The following is a 16,403-nucleotide window of genomic DNA, read 5'->3' as shown; positions in this document are numbered from 1 at the left end:
TTTAATACCTAAATTTTATAGAATTGTATGCATGTAATTAGGCATATAAACATGTCTAGGTAGGTGATGTTTAGTTGTTGTTTGTGGTGCCTTTAAATGGAATATTGGTTAGTTGAATTAGGATTCTTGAAATGACAACAATATGTATGTTTAGATAAGGTTTTGTGCTTTGAAAGTGTGCTATATTGGTCTAAATGTTTATGCATGAAATGGTCTTGGAAATGGCTTGGTATTAGGTAAATTTCGGTCCACACGGCTTTAGATACGGTGGTGTGACTTTGCCTAGCGACACAACCATGTATCATCTGATGACTATCTTTGGTTGCAAGTCAGTGTGTTACATGGCCTAACACACTATCTAGCACACGGGCATGTGGGGCAACTCTGAGAGTTGCACGTCTTTGGCACACAGGCGTGTGGCACGACCATGTAACCCTACTCAGAGAGTTACATGGGTGAGGATATGGGTTGGGACATGGCTGTGTGTCCCTAGTTTGAAGGTTACACGGCCTGAGACACGGGTGTGTGTCTCAACCGTGTGAGACACACGGCCATGTGACCCTTGTTTCCAAATTTTTATGACTTTTTCCTAAACTTTCCAAATTATTTCAAATTGGTCCTGATTTGCTTCTAAGTTTTATTTAAGGGTTCAAGGGCTCGTTTTAGGGAAGGTATGTATGTATATGATTGGTTTATGATGTGATTATATTATTGAATGAAATAAGTTTAATTGTTTTTGATTGTACGGTAATGCTCTGTAACCCTAATTCGGTGATGGATACGGGTTAGAGGTGTTACAATTATGTTCCCCTACGAAACCTCCATTACCTATAAAACCCTCATCAATCCTCACCGAACCATCTTTATTCAAACACACCCAGCAACTAGCTGTAGACCAATTATGGAGATAACTTTGTGTTTTATGAGTGAGCGAATTAAAACCGAGAAATATTGTTTTGCCCATCTATGTGAGTTTTTAATGATCTCATCAACACTCTACGAAGTGCCTTTAAAAATAAACAAGTTTCAATTCTTCCAAATACACCACGCAATAATGCCTAAGAGTTATGGCCGGTCGACTCTGCCCAAAGAGAAAGTTAAATGATACTGAAAATTGTTTGTCATCAAGTCCAGGAGAGATCTAGTGTAAAATCTAGAAAGACTTTGCTGTGGAATAAGTTTATTCCAAATGGCTCTCGCAACATGGCAATCTCTGAGTACATGCAACACATCCTCATAATCCTGTCCACAAATACCATAAGCACTACTACTCCCAAAGCTTTGCCTTACCCATTCAGCATTTGTAAATAGACCTTGCTTAAGGGTAAGCCAGATGAAAAAGTGGATCCGATAGGGGCTTTTAAACTCCTAAGGCATCTCTTTAAACTATTCTTTTGAGTTCAAAGTGCTTTTCTGAACCTTCCCATAAACGCTTTTGAGAGAGAATGAGCCAGTCGAAGTAGCTCCTTTAATGATTTTATTTAGGCCCGACAAAGGATGCAGTGGTGGAACACCTACATCTTTATTAATGATCTCCTCTAACACCCAAAGTTGAAAAATGTCCCAGTTCTATGAGCCGTCACTTGCAATCATATTACTAAGGGAACAATCCAAATTAAGGTTAACAGAGGAAGGAATAATTTTAAATAAGGGACTACAGTTTGGAATCTAGTAGTCTTGCCATCATTTAATACTATTCCCGTCTCTAGCTGACCAAATTAGGTTCTCACGAATGAGAGGCCATACATTAGAAATGGATCTCCATAAGAAGGAACATCATCCTCTTGATAATTCATCGGGCAAGCCTCTAGGGACCTTATATTTTGACCGAAGAACCCGAAACCAAAGGGCATTGACATTTGAAACAATGTTGAAACCAAGCTTCATCATGAAAGAAGTGTTATGATCTTTCAAATGTCTAAGACCAAGGCCTTCATGTGACTTAGTTTGGCACACTGAATCCCAATTGACCAAGGCTATATTTGAACTACCATAGTGCAATCCCCAAACAAATTTCCTAACCATGCGCTCAATCTCATCACATAAGCTATTGGGAACCATCATCGTGTGCATAAAATAACCAAGGATCGAAAGCAAAACTGATTGTGCCAAAGTAACCTTACTAGCTAAAGATAGTTGTCTGGAATCCCAACTAGTCAATTTACTATGCACCCTATCCACCATAAAGTGCAACGTATTACTAGTAACCTTGTCATGAAAAAGGGGCACACCAAGATAAGACCCCAAATTTGTAACTTCTTGAAAGCTAAAACACTTCTTATACGCCTCCCCAAGCTGTCATCCACACTTCTGAAGAAGATGATATTTTTCTTTCCCATATTGATCCGGTGCCCTGAGTAGTGACAAAACTCATCAAGAATGCTTTTATTGACCAAAGCTTGGTTATCATCAGCATGACCAAAAAGTATCAAGTCATCAGCGAAGAAATGATGAGATCACAGTGGGCAATCGGAAGCCAGCCTGATAGGGGATCACTTGCCAACCTCAATGGCGTTATGGATACTATGACCAAACCACTCCATGCAAAGAATAAACAGATAGGAAGATAAAGGGCAACCTTGTTGAACACCTCTAACTGGCCGAAATTTCTGAGTTGGGACACCATTCCACAAAACCTATGTAGTAGAGCCAAAAATTGAAAACATAATAACATTTCATAAAAAAATTAGGAATGCATGCAGCTTAAAGCGACACGTCGATGAAATCCTAATGCACCTAATCTTAACCTTTCTCAAGATTGATTTTGATAGCCATCCATCTCTTGTTTTTCTGCGTACCCCTCATAGAATGTATAACTTTTTGTGAAACGACAATATTATTAGTAATGTTTTGTCCAGGTACAAACCTAGTTTTCTTAAGACCTATAAGTCTCGAAAAGACCACTTTAAAGTGATTAGCAATGACCGTGTTACAACCTTAACCCGTATGCGTCGCCAAAATAAGTTATGGAGTAATGAATTAAAATCATTTATTTCAATACATTTCATAATTCATATCATAGTCCATTCAAACACATGCATATTGTCCCTTATTCGAGCCATCGAGGCCTTAGAAACACCTTAGAAATGATTTGGGACTAAATTGAGAACATTTGAAACATTGAGAAAAAAGTCAGAAATTTTCAAACTGTAGGGGTAACACGGCAGTTTGGCCAAGCAATGTGACTCACACGGTTAAGACAGACGCCCATATCTCAGCCATGTCACATTTGAAATAGGGATACATGGCCGTGTCGTAGCTCATGTCTGTGCCCGTGTAACACATTGACTTGGATCACACAGCCAAGCCACACGCCCATGTGCCAGGCCGTGTAAATCTCGAAAAGCAACCTTTAAAACTTACAAGGGACACACAGTCGTGTCACATGCCCGTGTCTTAGGCCGTGTGGATAAGAAATAGGCCAAATTCAAGCCATTTCTTTCACCCAATTCAAGTACACCTAAACAATCCATTTGCAAATATGACCAAGGTATCAAAACATGTTTGGCCATGCATAAAATGACCACTATCAAATGACCAAATTCCATTAAACAAATATGCCATAAAGGCACCTTAAACACATACATTAAACATACCTAAATATGTTCATATTTAACCATTTACCTATTTACTTGTGTCCATATCAAAACATATCAAAAGTGATCTTATCATTTGAACAACTTATCACATGCATCAACCATTTAAATGTTACCAATCTAGCCATTTCAAAATGGTTTTAACAACCAACATATATACATACCAAATTAATGTCCAAATGGTCATAATTCAAGTAAACATATTTGATTTAAATTTTATATCAATACATGCCATAAATGATCATTCTACAACCATGCCAACATTTATCACTTTAACCACAAACCATGCATCAATTTGATCTTATAAACACCAACCATCAAGGCATCAAAATAACATAAGTTTCACAAATTCAAAGCAATGTTTCATGCCAATATCACACACAAGCATACCAATTTGACCATTTATAACAAATCATCACTAAACCATTTCAACATTAGCCATTAAGACCAAAAATGCCAAAATGTCATCAATCATAAAACCTTATTTACAAGCCAAATATAGTGGCCATATCATCATGCACAAAACACCCATACATGCCATTATAATCGCGACCAAAGCATAAAAATCTACCAATAAAATCAATGGATAGTGTAATGGATCTCTAACTAGCTTCCAACGCGATCGAGCTTCTGGTAATCTGTAAAGTAAAGGAAAATAACTACGTAAGTAATGAATGCTTAGTAAGCTTGTATAAACTTGAAACATAACTTATCACTTCAATACTATCATACATATATTAAATATGAATTAACACCAATACTTTAAACTTAGTATAAACCTATTGAACACCATTCAAATCACAATTGAGTATATTTATAAACATTACATACACCTTTCATTCATAACATAATAAGGTCTCATAGGTTAACTTACATAATTATCAACCTTTCCTTAAAACGATGAACCATTTCATCTACTTACTTACCATTCCATTTACTTAGTATAAACTTAATTACATTATTAACTCACGAACTAGTGTATTTATTCATGACATAAGTAAACTCACATATAGCATAAATAAATTTCTTCCTTACATGTAAGTCATTTAACTCAACAGTCCTTTCTTTTCATCACATTACATCTCAGCTATGAACTTATCATTTCATTACCTATTCTCACTCATTTCATCTGTATAACATACAAGGCATAAACATAAATTAACCATAACCATAAGCTAGTGCATTTAAACATAACTCTTTTAGAATCAACTACTCAATAAACCATTTCATGAGAAATTACTTACTTTGATTCTTACCACTCTTTCATGCCCATAAGCATTTTTCCATTTGGTCACTTACCATTTCAATGCATTTCTTTAAAACCAACATAATATAATCCAACCAATATCTTGGCACAAGCCTAAGCATCATCAATAACACATGTTAATGCACCAATTCATAATTCACTTGAATAACATAAGATAAGTCATTAAACATGAATAACCTCACTTGAAATCATCAATTCCATGAACATAGTCATACTTTCATTTAACATTTTCTTTTCATTATTTTTCATAGTTTTCATAATAAAAGTCATTTTAATACTTACTGTTCTTTCCCTTTTTATACTCGTTGAATCAAATGAAATAGCATCGAATATAAGGCAAACACTCAAGTAACCATTTAATTCTTTAAACACACTACAACTACAACTACAACATCACTATTTAATGTATTTATAATTAACCAAGGCATTAACATACATTATCAGAATATACCAATCAAACAATCAACTCATATTCATACTTACGATACATACCTCACTCGAAACGTGTTACTTGAATATCAAATGATTAGAGTGTGCCATGGTGTCTTTCAACCATGGTCTTATTCATTTGATTTGTGATGCCATAGCGTCTTTCAGCTATGGTCTTACTCGATAGAATCGTGATGCCATAACATCTTTCAGTCATCGTCTTACTCGTTTCTGGTATGGTGCCTTAGTGTCTTTTAATTATGGTCTTATTTATTCTCCAGTACAGTGCCATAGTGTTTTTCAATTATAGTCTTAATCATTTTCCTTCAAGCCAGTCAACTCAATTAATATATAAAAAATTAGATATTAAACAATAAAAACCAAAATTAATTTATTAAATCAAGTTACGAGCTTACTTGGCTAAATTGCAGAATGTCAAAGTATAGGGCCATTTTGGTAATTTTCCATTCTCCTCAATTTTTCACTCGATCTTAATCTAAATTAACAATTTCATTAAATTTATTAATTTAGACAATAAAAGAATGTGTCTAATGCAATTTAGTCATTTTGACATTTTTACAAAATTGCCCCTAATATTTTACTTTTATTCAATTTAGTCTCTGAGCCTAGAACATGCAAATTAGCCATTTTTAATGCCAATTCACATCATAAAAATTCATAGCCTCCATTTCAGCCCATTTTTGCACCAATTTCATAGCAAATCCTTGTACTTTTATTATTTCGACAATTTAGTCCATAACTGGAAAATTCATCAAAATTACTTAACAAAATACTTTTAAACAACAACTAATATTTCAAATTCATCATTTAACATAAAAAATCACTAGATTCATCAATATAAAAATTCAAAATATTTAATAGTTTCAAAATCGAAGGTACGGGGTAGCTGGACCTAGTTGCAACGATCTCAAAAACATAAAATTTATTAAAAACGAGTGAAAATGGCTTACCATGCATGAAATGAAACATGGTCGAACCTAGCTTCTCCATAGCCATGACTTTTAGTTGGAAAAAAATGAGAAAGGAAGATGACAACCATTATCTTTTACTTATGTTTTATTTAATGTAATTAATTATCAAATTACCATTTTAACCTTGGTTAATAAACTAAACACCAATTTCATGCCCATAATTGTCCACTAACTCATTGAATGGTTTAATTAACATTTAAGTCTCTTTTCCTTTATTCAATAAACCATTTAATCACTCAAATCAAATCGTGATCAAATTTTACATCTTTTACAATTTAGTCCTTTTTAATTAATTAATTATCGAAACGTTCAAATTTCTTAACGAAACTTTAATAACACCTTAATAACACTCCGTAAATATTTATAAAAATATTTATGACTCGGTTTGTAGAAATGAGGTCCTGATACCTCATTTTCTAAAACCACTTAACCTTAAGGTTTTACCACTTGAGCTTAATTAATCATTCGAATAGCATAAATTATTGAATCAAAAAACCTTTTTAAAATAAAATTTGGCTTGTAAATATTAAATAATAATATTTTTGAACTTACTCGTTAGATTTGGTGGCCCCGAAACCACTATTTTTGACACAATTAAAAAACGGGTTGATATAGACCTTCATGACCAGTAGAGCATAAGTTGAGTGGCCAGAACCGGGAGAAGTCTTTCGGATTTTGAAATTTTGGGATAAGCACAATAAGTGAATTATTTAACTCCAAATAAATACATTTTCCCTCAAAAACACCCTTAACCCACTTACAAACCGAGTCACCAACATGTTCTCACTAGCTTTGATAAAACAAGGCATGATATTCATCACTCCCTAGTGCCTTCAAGAGTGCCATATCAAAAAGAGAGGCTTTGATTTCTTCAACAAAAACCGTTCTATTAAGGAGAATGAAATCTTCGTCATTAAGGTGTGGAAAGGCATTAGAGGGAAAATCTCTCATTGGCCAGGAATGCTCACCACAAATAGTGGAATAAAAATTAACCGTTTCAAGCTTCATTTGATCATCATCCATAATCCACTCACCCAATTCATTTATCAAAGCAATAATTCTATTCTACTTTCGTCGCTTTAAAGTGCGCGTGTGAAAAAAATTGGTGTTGTGATCCCTTAAAGCCAACCAATCACAACACACCTTTTGCCGCCAAAGGACCTTCTCATGATGTAATACATTTTCCAACTCCTCTCTTGCTTCCATCTCAACTTGTTTAAGATAAGTAGAGTTTGACCTATCCCGCTTAACCTCAATGCTTTCCAATTTGCGAGACATGATTTTTTTACGACTAAAAATATGACCATATACCTCTTTGTTCCATCTTTTAACCTGATCAGTAAACTTAGAATGCAATGTCGAATTGCTAGCAGAAACATTCCAGTTTTCTTTAAAAAATCCCAAAAAAAAAAATGGATACTCAATTCGATCTGCTAAAAATTTGAACGGTCGTCCCCTTTGAATAGTGAAACTCAAGCATAAGCGATAGTTTTAAAGGTCTATGAACGGATTTGAGACGCGACAGATGTGTCACCATGGAATTCAAAAAGTTTGCTTTCTAAGCATTATTGCAAATGGCCCTGTCTAAGCGCTCAATAATCCCTACTTTACCAAGTAAACTGTGAACCTTGAAAACCCAAGTCTTGAAGCTGAGCGGAATCCATAAGATTAACAAAGAAAGAGCACATTTTCCCCATAATTTGCCCTCCTTTTTTCTCATTAGAAGAAAGAATAGAATTAAAATCACCAATCCCCACCATGGAAATCCATTCAGGGGAATAGTTCCTTGCAATGCGTCCCATAAATGTCTTCTTTTCTGACTATTAGGGCTGCCATACACAAAGGAGACCAGGACAGATTGCCTAAGAAAGATATTAGATACTTTGGTTAAGACGAATTGTGAATGATTTTGAGAATGTCCACACTAACCGACTCTCTCCACCCAATCTAGATACCACCTGAAAACCCGACTGCTTTCGCACAATGGGAATTTTGAAAATCCAGCTTAGCAATAATCAAATCAACTTTTTCACCACTGAACCTCATTTCTAAAAGACTGATCACATCCAATCGATGTTCTCAATTATATTCCTAAAAAACTCGAATAAACTTCAAACTCGCACATCCCTAACAATTCCAAGAGAAAAATAGTAAAATTCATAAATAAAATAAATATGAGAAAAAAGACTAACCCTTTTAGAAAGTAGTAGAAACATTGACACTGTCGTTTTTGGCATCCGATTTATATGAAGAAATTTCCACTTGAGTGCTAATAAGCTTTGCCATAGAACTCATGGCTTACAAAAATGAGACTCGTGTTTGAACCTTCTCCCACACCCACGAATAGTTTTATTTAAAGTTTTACCACTATTATCATTCCTTTTTTTGTTTTCAACACCATGCCCTCTAGAAATACTAGAGGAATTTTCACGTGCCATTACTATTCTTTCCCCATTTTTGATTTGGAATTGTGCTCCAAATTTTCCTTGAAAGTAATGGCAGTATGCCTTTTAGGATCTAGGACATTAGAAATTAAATCAACCCTTAATTCATGGGGCCCCTCGAAGGTGGGATTCACATGAAAGGAGGTTGCCTTGTCATTAGTAAAGGAGATAGGACCAGCTCGGACTGTTTGGTCAAAGCTCATTGCCTCATTGGAGCCTAAGCTAAAAAAATTTTTGTTTTGGCCCACTGCCTACTATGACCCAAGGCACTCTTGCGAAATGCCCACTGCCTACTCTGACCAAAGGCACTCTTGTGAAAGACCCACTGCCTGCTGTGACAAAGGCGCTCCTACGAAAGGCCCCAGCCTGCGTCGAATGTTGGTCTCAAGTCTCCAGCATCTATCCAGCATTTTTATCCCTCAATGACCTAGTCTGTTTCTCAGCCCCAGTAGCACCACCGTGGCCCGAAATTCCTTCGGCAAAATTTTTCCCAATCATCGACCCATTCTGCAACCCCAGTCCCTTGTCTTTTAAATTTCCAATAAAAACATCCTTTTTAAACCGAATGACACCTCCATATCTGTAACTTACGCCTCCATATCCAGTGAGGATAAAGCTGCAAATCTAGAACCCTCCAATTTTTTTTTCGAAATTTTAGCTTTTAAAATACGATTCCTGTTCTGATTGCGCTTAGATTTGCACTCAACCACCATCCACGGGCCAAAGGCTTTGCCCATCGTCACCGGAACTTCAACCGTCTTCACTGGCACTGATTCATTGATCGTTAAGCTTGTAAAATTCTCTCCACCACCGTGACTACTCCGATCTGTCATAGAAGAAGGACATCAACTTTTAAGATGACCATATTTACCACACCTCAGGTAATGCCTCGAACTCCACTCGTTGTACTTGGCCATTGATAAGAACTTGTTGGGTAAGAGGTTTTCCCAGATCTACAAACACAACCGTTTTGGAAAATTGCCCTTTTGCTCTATTGTTCATTTTAATATCAAGTTTTGCCACTTTCCCAACTAAGCTTCTAATCTCCTCTAATACCTTTTTTTTTTTTTTACAAAAACCTCGGTAGATTTGAGAAGCGGATCCAGGCTAACACCCCACTTGGGAATGGTCTTGATGGGTCAAAGTCTATCGTCCACGGTTGGACCTTAGGTCAACGCTGTGTCATAATCAACCTTGCTCTGAAATTGGACAAGGTAATACCCATTTGCCACATCCATTATTCTTAATACAATAAAAGAATTCTAAAATAGAATTAATTTTAGGGGTTGAAGGTATTTTATTAGAATTATTTAGGTATCCTTTAGGTTCCTGTTAAAATTAAAAATCTCTAATTTAAGTTTCAAATTAGATAAAATTTGGTGAACACATTTTAATCGAGTTACAAACTGGAGGCGTTTCCTTTGGAGTTTTTATTTAAGATTTCTATAAGATTTTAGCTTAAATTAAGACATTAATATGCTTAAATAAATAAAAAAATTTAGCTCTTAAGACCTCGCAGGACTATCCTCGGATAGGCATTGTGGGGATGGCATAACCTTCCCCACACATAATCGTACTCCCGAACCCGAAATTTAGTGATGAGATTGAGTCTAGATTTTTAGGATTTTTTTTTGTAGTATTAATTCTAGATGTTTAGACGATAAGTGGCTAACCAACCTAGCCTTAATTGGTTAGTGGCGACTCTACGTAATTTAGTCCCTCCGTGTCTAGCTTTGCTTATTAGGCCCGTACTCTTATATAGGCGACGTTATGACATTTATAATTAGTACAAATATAAACATATAGTGTACAAAATATAAATTATATAAAATATGTGAAATGTTATAGTTTATAGCAAATCAAACACTAAAATATGTGGAAAAATAATACTTCAACTAATCAGAGAATTAGTGATTTTATCCATATATATTAAATAATATTATTATTTTCAATTATAAAATAAATGTTTTATATGTATTTTTTTGTAATGACAGCTCTGTGTTTGGAAAAAAAAAAAAAAACTCTTTTGTATTGCATTCTTTGTGTATGTCTCTTTTAATGTTATTTTCAATTATAAAATAAATATTTCATATGTGTCTTTCTTACAGTAATGCCTCTTTGTATATTGCATTATTTATTTATGCCTTTTTTTTTTTTTGTATTTCTGAGATATGATAGAATTAAGGTTAAAGAGCCTTCTCAATTGAACCCTCAAAATTTTAAATTATAATCAATTAAGTTCTTTAACAGTAAAAATTAACCATTAATATTACAAAGCAAATGACAATTAAAATTAAAATTATATATATAATTATTAAAATTTTATAAAAATCATTAAAAAGTATAAAAATGTAAAAATATATATTATAAAAATATTTTCAAAATTATATAATTAAAAAATATTAAAGTGCAAAAAATTATATAAATTTTAAAAATACTAAAATCGTTAACTTGATAAAATAATTTTAAAAATTTTATAAATTATATAGATTATGAAAGAAAATATTTGTAAGAATTATGGGAAAATTTTTAGAATATAAAAATTTATTAAAAATATTAAAAATGTAACGCCTTAATTTTGGAAATTCTGTGAATGTTGGTAAAATTTCATGCTTTGATTTTGTCATTTGTGAGTGAAATTAAGAAATAGGACCTATGTGAAAATGTTTAAAAATGCTATAGGCTAATTTGTAGTGGCCAAATAAATAGTAGTGCAAAATCGGAGGATTTGCATGTCAAACCTCCCATTTTACATGAAGTGGCCAGTCATCATGTTGTTGTAGACAATATGAGCACTTAATATTCATAATTTATGGTACAAATTGATAATGGGCTAGGTAAATGTTCCATGATAATGGATTAGGTAAATATTTCATGATAATGGGTTAGATAAATATTCCATGATAATGGTTTAGGTAAATGTTCCATGATGGGCATTTCATGTTTTTTATATTAAAGAATTAAATGGATAAAATATGAAATTTTATTAAAAAAAAAGGGGTGAAAAGAACAAAGTTTTGTCCATCTTTGTTCATCATAGCCGAAAGTTAGAGAAGGGAAAGGAGAGGAGAAAGCTCTTGAATGTTCGGTCACTTGAGGAAGAAAATTGAATGTAAGTTCATGGTAGTTTACTTCTATCTTGATGTTCATGAGTTCTTCTTGATTCTACCTTAACTCTTGAAGCATATTTTGGTTTTTAGTTGTGTTGTGAGCATTTAGTCATGAATTAAAATGAAGGAAATGGTTGTTGTTTTATGTTCTTTTGATGAAAAATGGAAGATAGGTGAAGTTGAACCAAACAAATGAGCATGCATGTGCCTTAGATGCTAAAGGAAAAAATCGGCTAACATGTTGTGCTTTAAAATGATGAAATGGAGATTATACTTAAGTAAAATAATAGATATGTGATAATTGATTGGTGATATACATGTTTAAATAACAAGCATGCAAGTTAAGTGTGAAAGAGTGATTTGGTAATAAATCTCCTTGGGACAATGAAGAAAGAACGTGACTTTGGAAAATCACCATAAATTGTGGGAGATGAGTTAGAAGTCGCATAAATTATGTAATTAAATCTTAATGAGTCTAGTTTCAAATGGAATAAACGAGAACATATTTTGAATTACGTACAATGAGAAATTTGATTCAGTAATGAAGAGTGGTCGATTAGTCAAACAGTGAAACATGCGAAACTTTGAGAAAAATCTAGTATTAATTGGCTAAACCAAAAATTCGAAAATTTTATGGATATAAGATATATGAGTCTCTTTTCAGGAAAAATTAACGGCACTTGATTTGGAGTTTAGTAGCTCAGTTATAAATGATTTAGTGATTTGTTGTTCGGAAGATAGCTTGCGGTGAGATTATGATTATGTGGTAAGCATTGACAAAAATTTGTTAATGAGTTGCTTATTGATTTCTTATAAGTTTACATGATCTGTAGGTATGGTTGGCGAATATTGTAAGGGGTTAATCGTAGTTCAGTATTTGAATAGTTAGATTAACGTGTTAGTAATCCAATTGTAGGCGATTAGTGTGTGGATCTCGTCGGGATATAAATCGCAAATAGGTGTGTAACTAACACCCTCTTTCTTAGTCTGGATCGGAAAAGTCAAAAAGCGAAATCTTTGAAAATCAGTATTTTATAGATTTGCGAGTGTGCAAATGCTCGTGAGGTAAATCGATTAATGTTTTTGGTAAGCTGCAAAATTTGAACTGCAAAATGCATGATTTTTATGCTCTCGATATTTTTGGGCTTAATGGGCCAAAATTGGAATGATGGGCCAACGGGCCCAATTCGGTAAGAATCTTCAGTACGTGGTTCTGTTAGTACATGAAAAGTAGGAATATGTATAAAAACCCTAAAATAGATAAATTACTGAAATACCTTTAAAAGTGAAAAATTTACAGTTTTACCCTTAGTAGATAAATTACCGAAATACTCCTAGGGTTAAATTGACCTAAATGCATGTTTAACTGTTATTATTTACTGCATGCCATGTTGTTATTATCTGATGCATGGGATTGGGATATTGACTGAGGAAGTACTGAAAGTGGCTTTTCTACGTACTGGAGGCTTTGCCTCAATTTACTGTTAATTGAGTAGCAAGGCTGTAATTGTGGAGTGTTGGGTTGGGTGGGTTGAGCTATTCCCCACATGGAGTGTAGAAATTTGATGCGGTGGAGTGTAGTGGTTGGTGAGTTGAGTAGTCTCCCCAAATGGGCTTGCATATGTTATTGATGTTGCATGTATTTTGAAATGGGCCTATGGGCTATATAGTTATCTGAATAATGGGCTAAGGCTTAGTTTATTATGAATCAAAAGGGTTACGGTCGAAGACTTTGTTACTGAATGGGTTTAGGCCCAATAGACTTGAGCTGACTTGGGCTTTGAATGAGTTTTCCTTACACATTAAGTTTCTTCAAACTCACCCCTTTTATTTTCATCCACACAGGAAATCCCCAACCATAGTGGGCTTGGAGTCGTGAGGGAATTGAGTGGCCACCATTACGAAAGTTTGGTTTTCTTACGGTGAACTGGACATCCTATTATTTACGTTGAGGTTTGGGTTTTTAAATATAATAAGGCTGCTTAATTATTTTTGATGGTTTTGATATGTATTACTAAGATAGGTATTACTTATTTTAACTGTTGAAATTGGATAGCGTTAGGGCACGTTTTCAAAAAAAAAAAACAATTGATTTCAAAATAACACGACAACAAGCAAAGCTTCATAATAAAAATATTTTCTAAAATTAATCACTTTTTCTAAAATGACTTAATCAAATCGGTTTCCTAGAAATATACATGACGTTAAGGTGTGGCAATGGCGGTGTGCATGTCAGGATTGGATCCAAAGGAGCTTGGTACTTAAGTAGTCCGATAGACTCACCTCCTCTTTTTGGTTTCCTACCGTGTGCGATTTCCATTCACTTTAACCTATAATGAAATTATCTTTTAAAACACTAAGTAGGTTTTTTTCCGGATCAACAATATAAAATGTTTTGAACGCTTTGATGTGGCATGTCAGATCCGACCATAACGTCTGGGTCGGGTTTGAGGTGTTATAAAAAAAAATATAGAAACGTGAAAATTTTATAAAGATATAGAAAATTACAAGAAAATTATTCAAAAAATAATATAGAACTACAGAAAAAATATAAAAGTTATTAAAAATATTATTGCAGAAGAGTATCCATTTTTATTAAAGAAAATGCATTGGATGGGATCCACTGAGTATCAATATCTGGTTTAGATATTTTGATGGGGCAAACATTGTCTGCCAGTGTTAGGTTCTACTATAAATTCAAGGCTCAATAAGCCATCCTGGTGCCCTCAAATGACAACAGTTAGCGAATATTATATATAATATCTAAGGGATTTTGCAAGTAATGGGGTTTTGAAGCACTAAATATTGCCCTGCTCAGGGTTAGGATATATTCGAGAGAAGCTAGACATACAACTCGACTACAAATTTACAAGAGATACTTGGTTCGAAGTGTGTATAACATTTAATTTTTTTTATATTTTAATATTATTATGTATTTTAAACGGTTTTCTCATAATTTTTACAATTTTTATTCTTTTCATAATATATAAAAATTTATACAATTTTCAAAAATATTATTATGTTAACTTTTGATATTTTTCTGTAATTTTAAAATTTTATATAATTTTTTCATTTATAATAGTCTTTATATTTTTTCTAATTTTTCACATCTCTATATATATTTTTTGTATTTGAAACATTTTCCATATTTTTTTATTTTTCATAATTTATATAATTAATACAATTTGTAATTTTTATTATGTTAACAAATTTTAATAATTTTTTAATTTTTAAAATTTATGTACTTTTTCATTATAATAATTTCTTTTATAATTTTCTATATATTTTATTTTTGCACTTTAATATTTTTAATTTTAAAAATATTTTTATAATTTTATATATTTTATATAAGTTTCTATGATTTCTATAATTTATATGATTTTTTAAATTATTTTATATATAAATATTTTTTGCCATGTGGCACAATCTTAACGTGCCACATGGCAAAAATAGTAAAAATGATATTGTCCTTTGCTTTGTAACATTGAATATTTAACAGTTAAAAGGGCTTTATTAGTTGTGTTTCTAACATTTAATGACTTAATTGAATGAAAAAGGAATATGAAGTTTAATTGAATTTTTGAAAAAGTTGGGGCTTTTAAGATCCTTTAGTTTAGAATTAATTTTGGTTTAAATAAAATAATTTAAAATAAAAAGAAATTGCTTATTCATTATGATTCAAATTATAATCAAAGTGTAGTTGAAGATGGATTATTTTTAACATTTATTATGAGCTTAAATAATGGTAAAATTACAACACCACCTTGAAATTTTATGTTAATATTTTAAAGATTAAATTTCAAAATAATATTTGAAAATTAAGATTAGATTTGGATTTAATTTGAATGTGTAAACTAATAGTTATATTAAAATTATGAAAATAACCATTAATTTAATGTTAAAATATTAATTTTGTTATAAAATAAAAGACAAAGAATAAATAACAAGGAGAATAGAAGAGCAAAGAGAGCGCATTTTTATTGGTCAATAGGAATAATTTATAATACTTCTCAAAAGTTTATATTTATAGACATAGAAAGTATAAATGAAATATAACTCTACTTCTAATGACTATTAGAATATAAAGTATATCAAAACTTATCTAGATCTTGATGGACATCCACTTAATAAGATATTCATAACACTCCCCCTTGAATGTCTTTTGGTAGATAATGTGTCTCATTAAAACCTTACTAAGATAAAAACCCTATGAGAAAAAAATTCCTATTGAAGGAAAAAGAGTACATGTAACACCCTAAACCTGGCTTGGACGTTATGGCCGAATCTGGCGATGTCACATAATAGTGTTTTTAAAAACGTATTGACCTTAAAATCGTCCCAATAATTAATTTTACTTAGTTTAGGAAAACGTGTTCTATTTGATTTGATTCAAACATCCTTTTTTTTTTGCGGAAGCTTTAGAAAACCAAATAATTAATTTTAGGTAAAATCGTTTTATTTACGAAAACCCTAGTTTTTAGGAAAATCTTGTTTTGGTGAGTTGCAGTTTCAATTAATCACAAAACTGTAATAAGTCCCGAATTAAACCAAACAGTCCAGAATTA

At 32.6% G+C, this 16,403-nt stretch overlaps 1 long non-coding RNA gene across 1 annotated transcript; it reads left to right on the top strand.

Annotated features, from left to right (window-relative positions):
* Positions 1 to 8,911: 8,911 nt before the first annotated feature.
* Positions 8,912 to 13,926, top strand: LOC108476380 (uncharacterized). Its single transcript, XR_001870099.2, has 3 exons — positions 8,912 to 9,609; positions 9,816 to 9,942; positions 13,684 to 13,926. It is a non-coding gene; the product is annotated as an uncharacterized LOC108476380 (long non-coding RNA).
* Positions 13,927 to 16,403: the final 2,477 nt, after the last annotated feature.

Source organism: Gossypium arboreum, chromosome 3 (genome assembly GCF_025698485.1).
Source record: "Gossypium arboreum isolate Shixiya-1 chromosome 3, ASM2569848v2, whole genome shotgun sequence".
NCBI classification, from domain to species: domain Eukaryota; kingdom Viridiplantae; phylum Streptophyta; class Magnoliopsida; order Malvales; family Malvaceae; genus Gossypium; species Gossypium arboreum.
The sequence above is the reverse complement of the archived record's forward strand: the minus strand, read 5'-3'. Positions and strand labels throughout refer to the sequence as shown.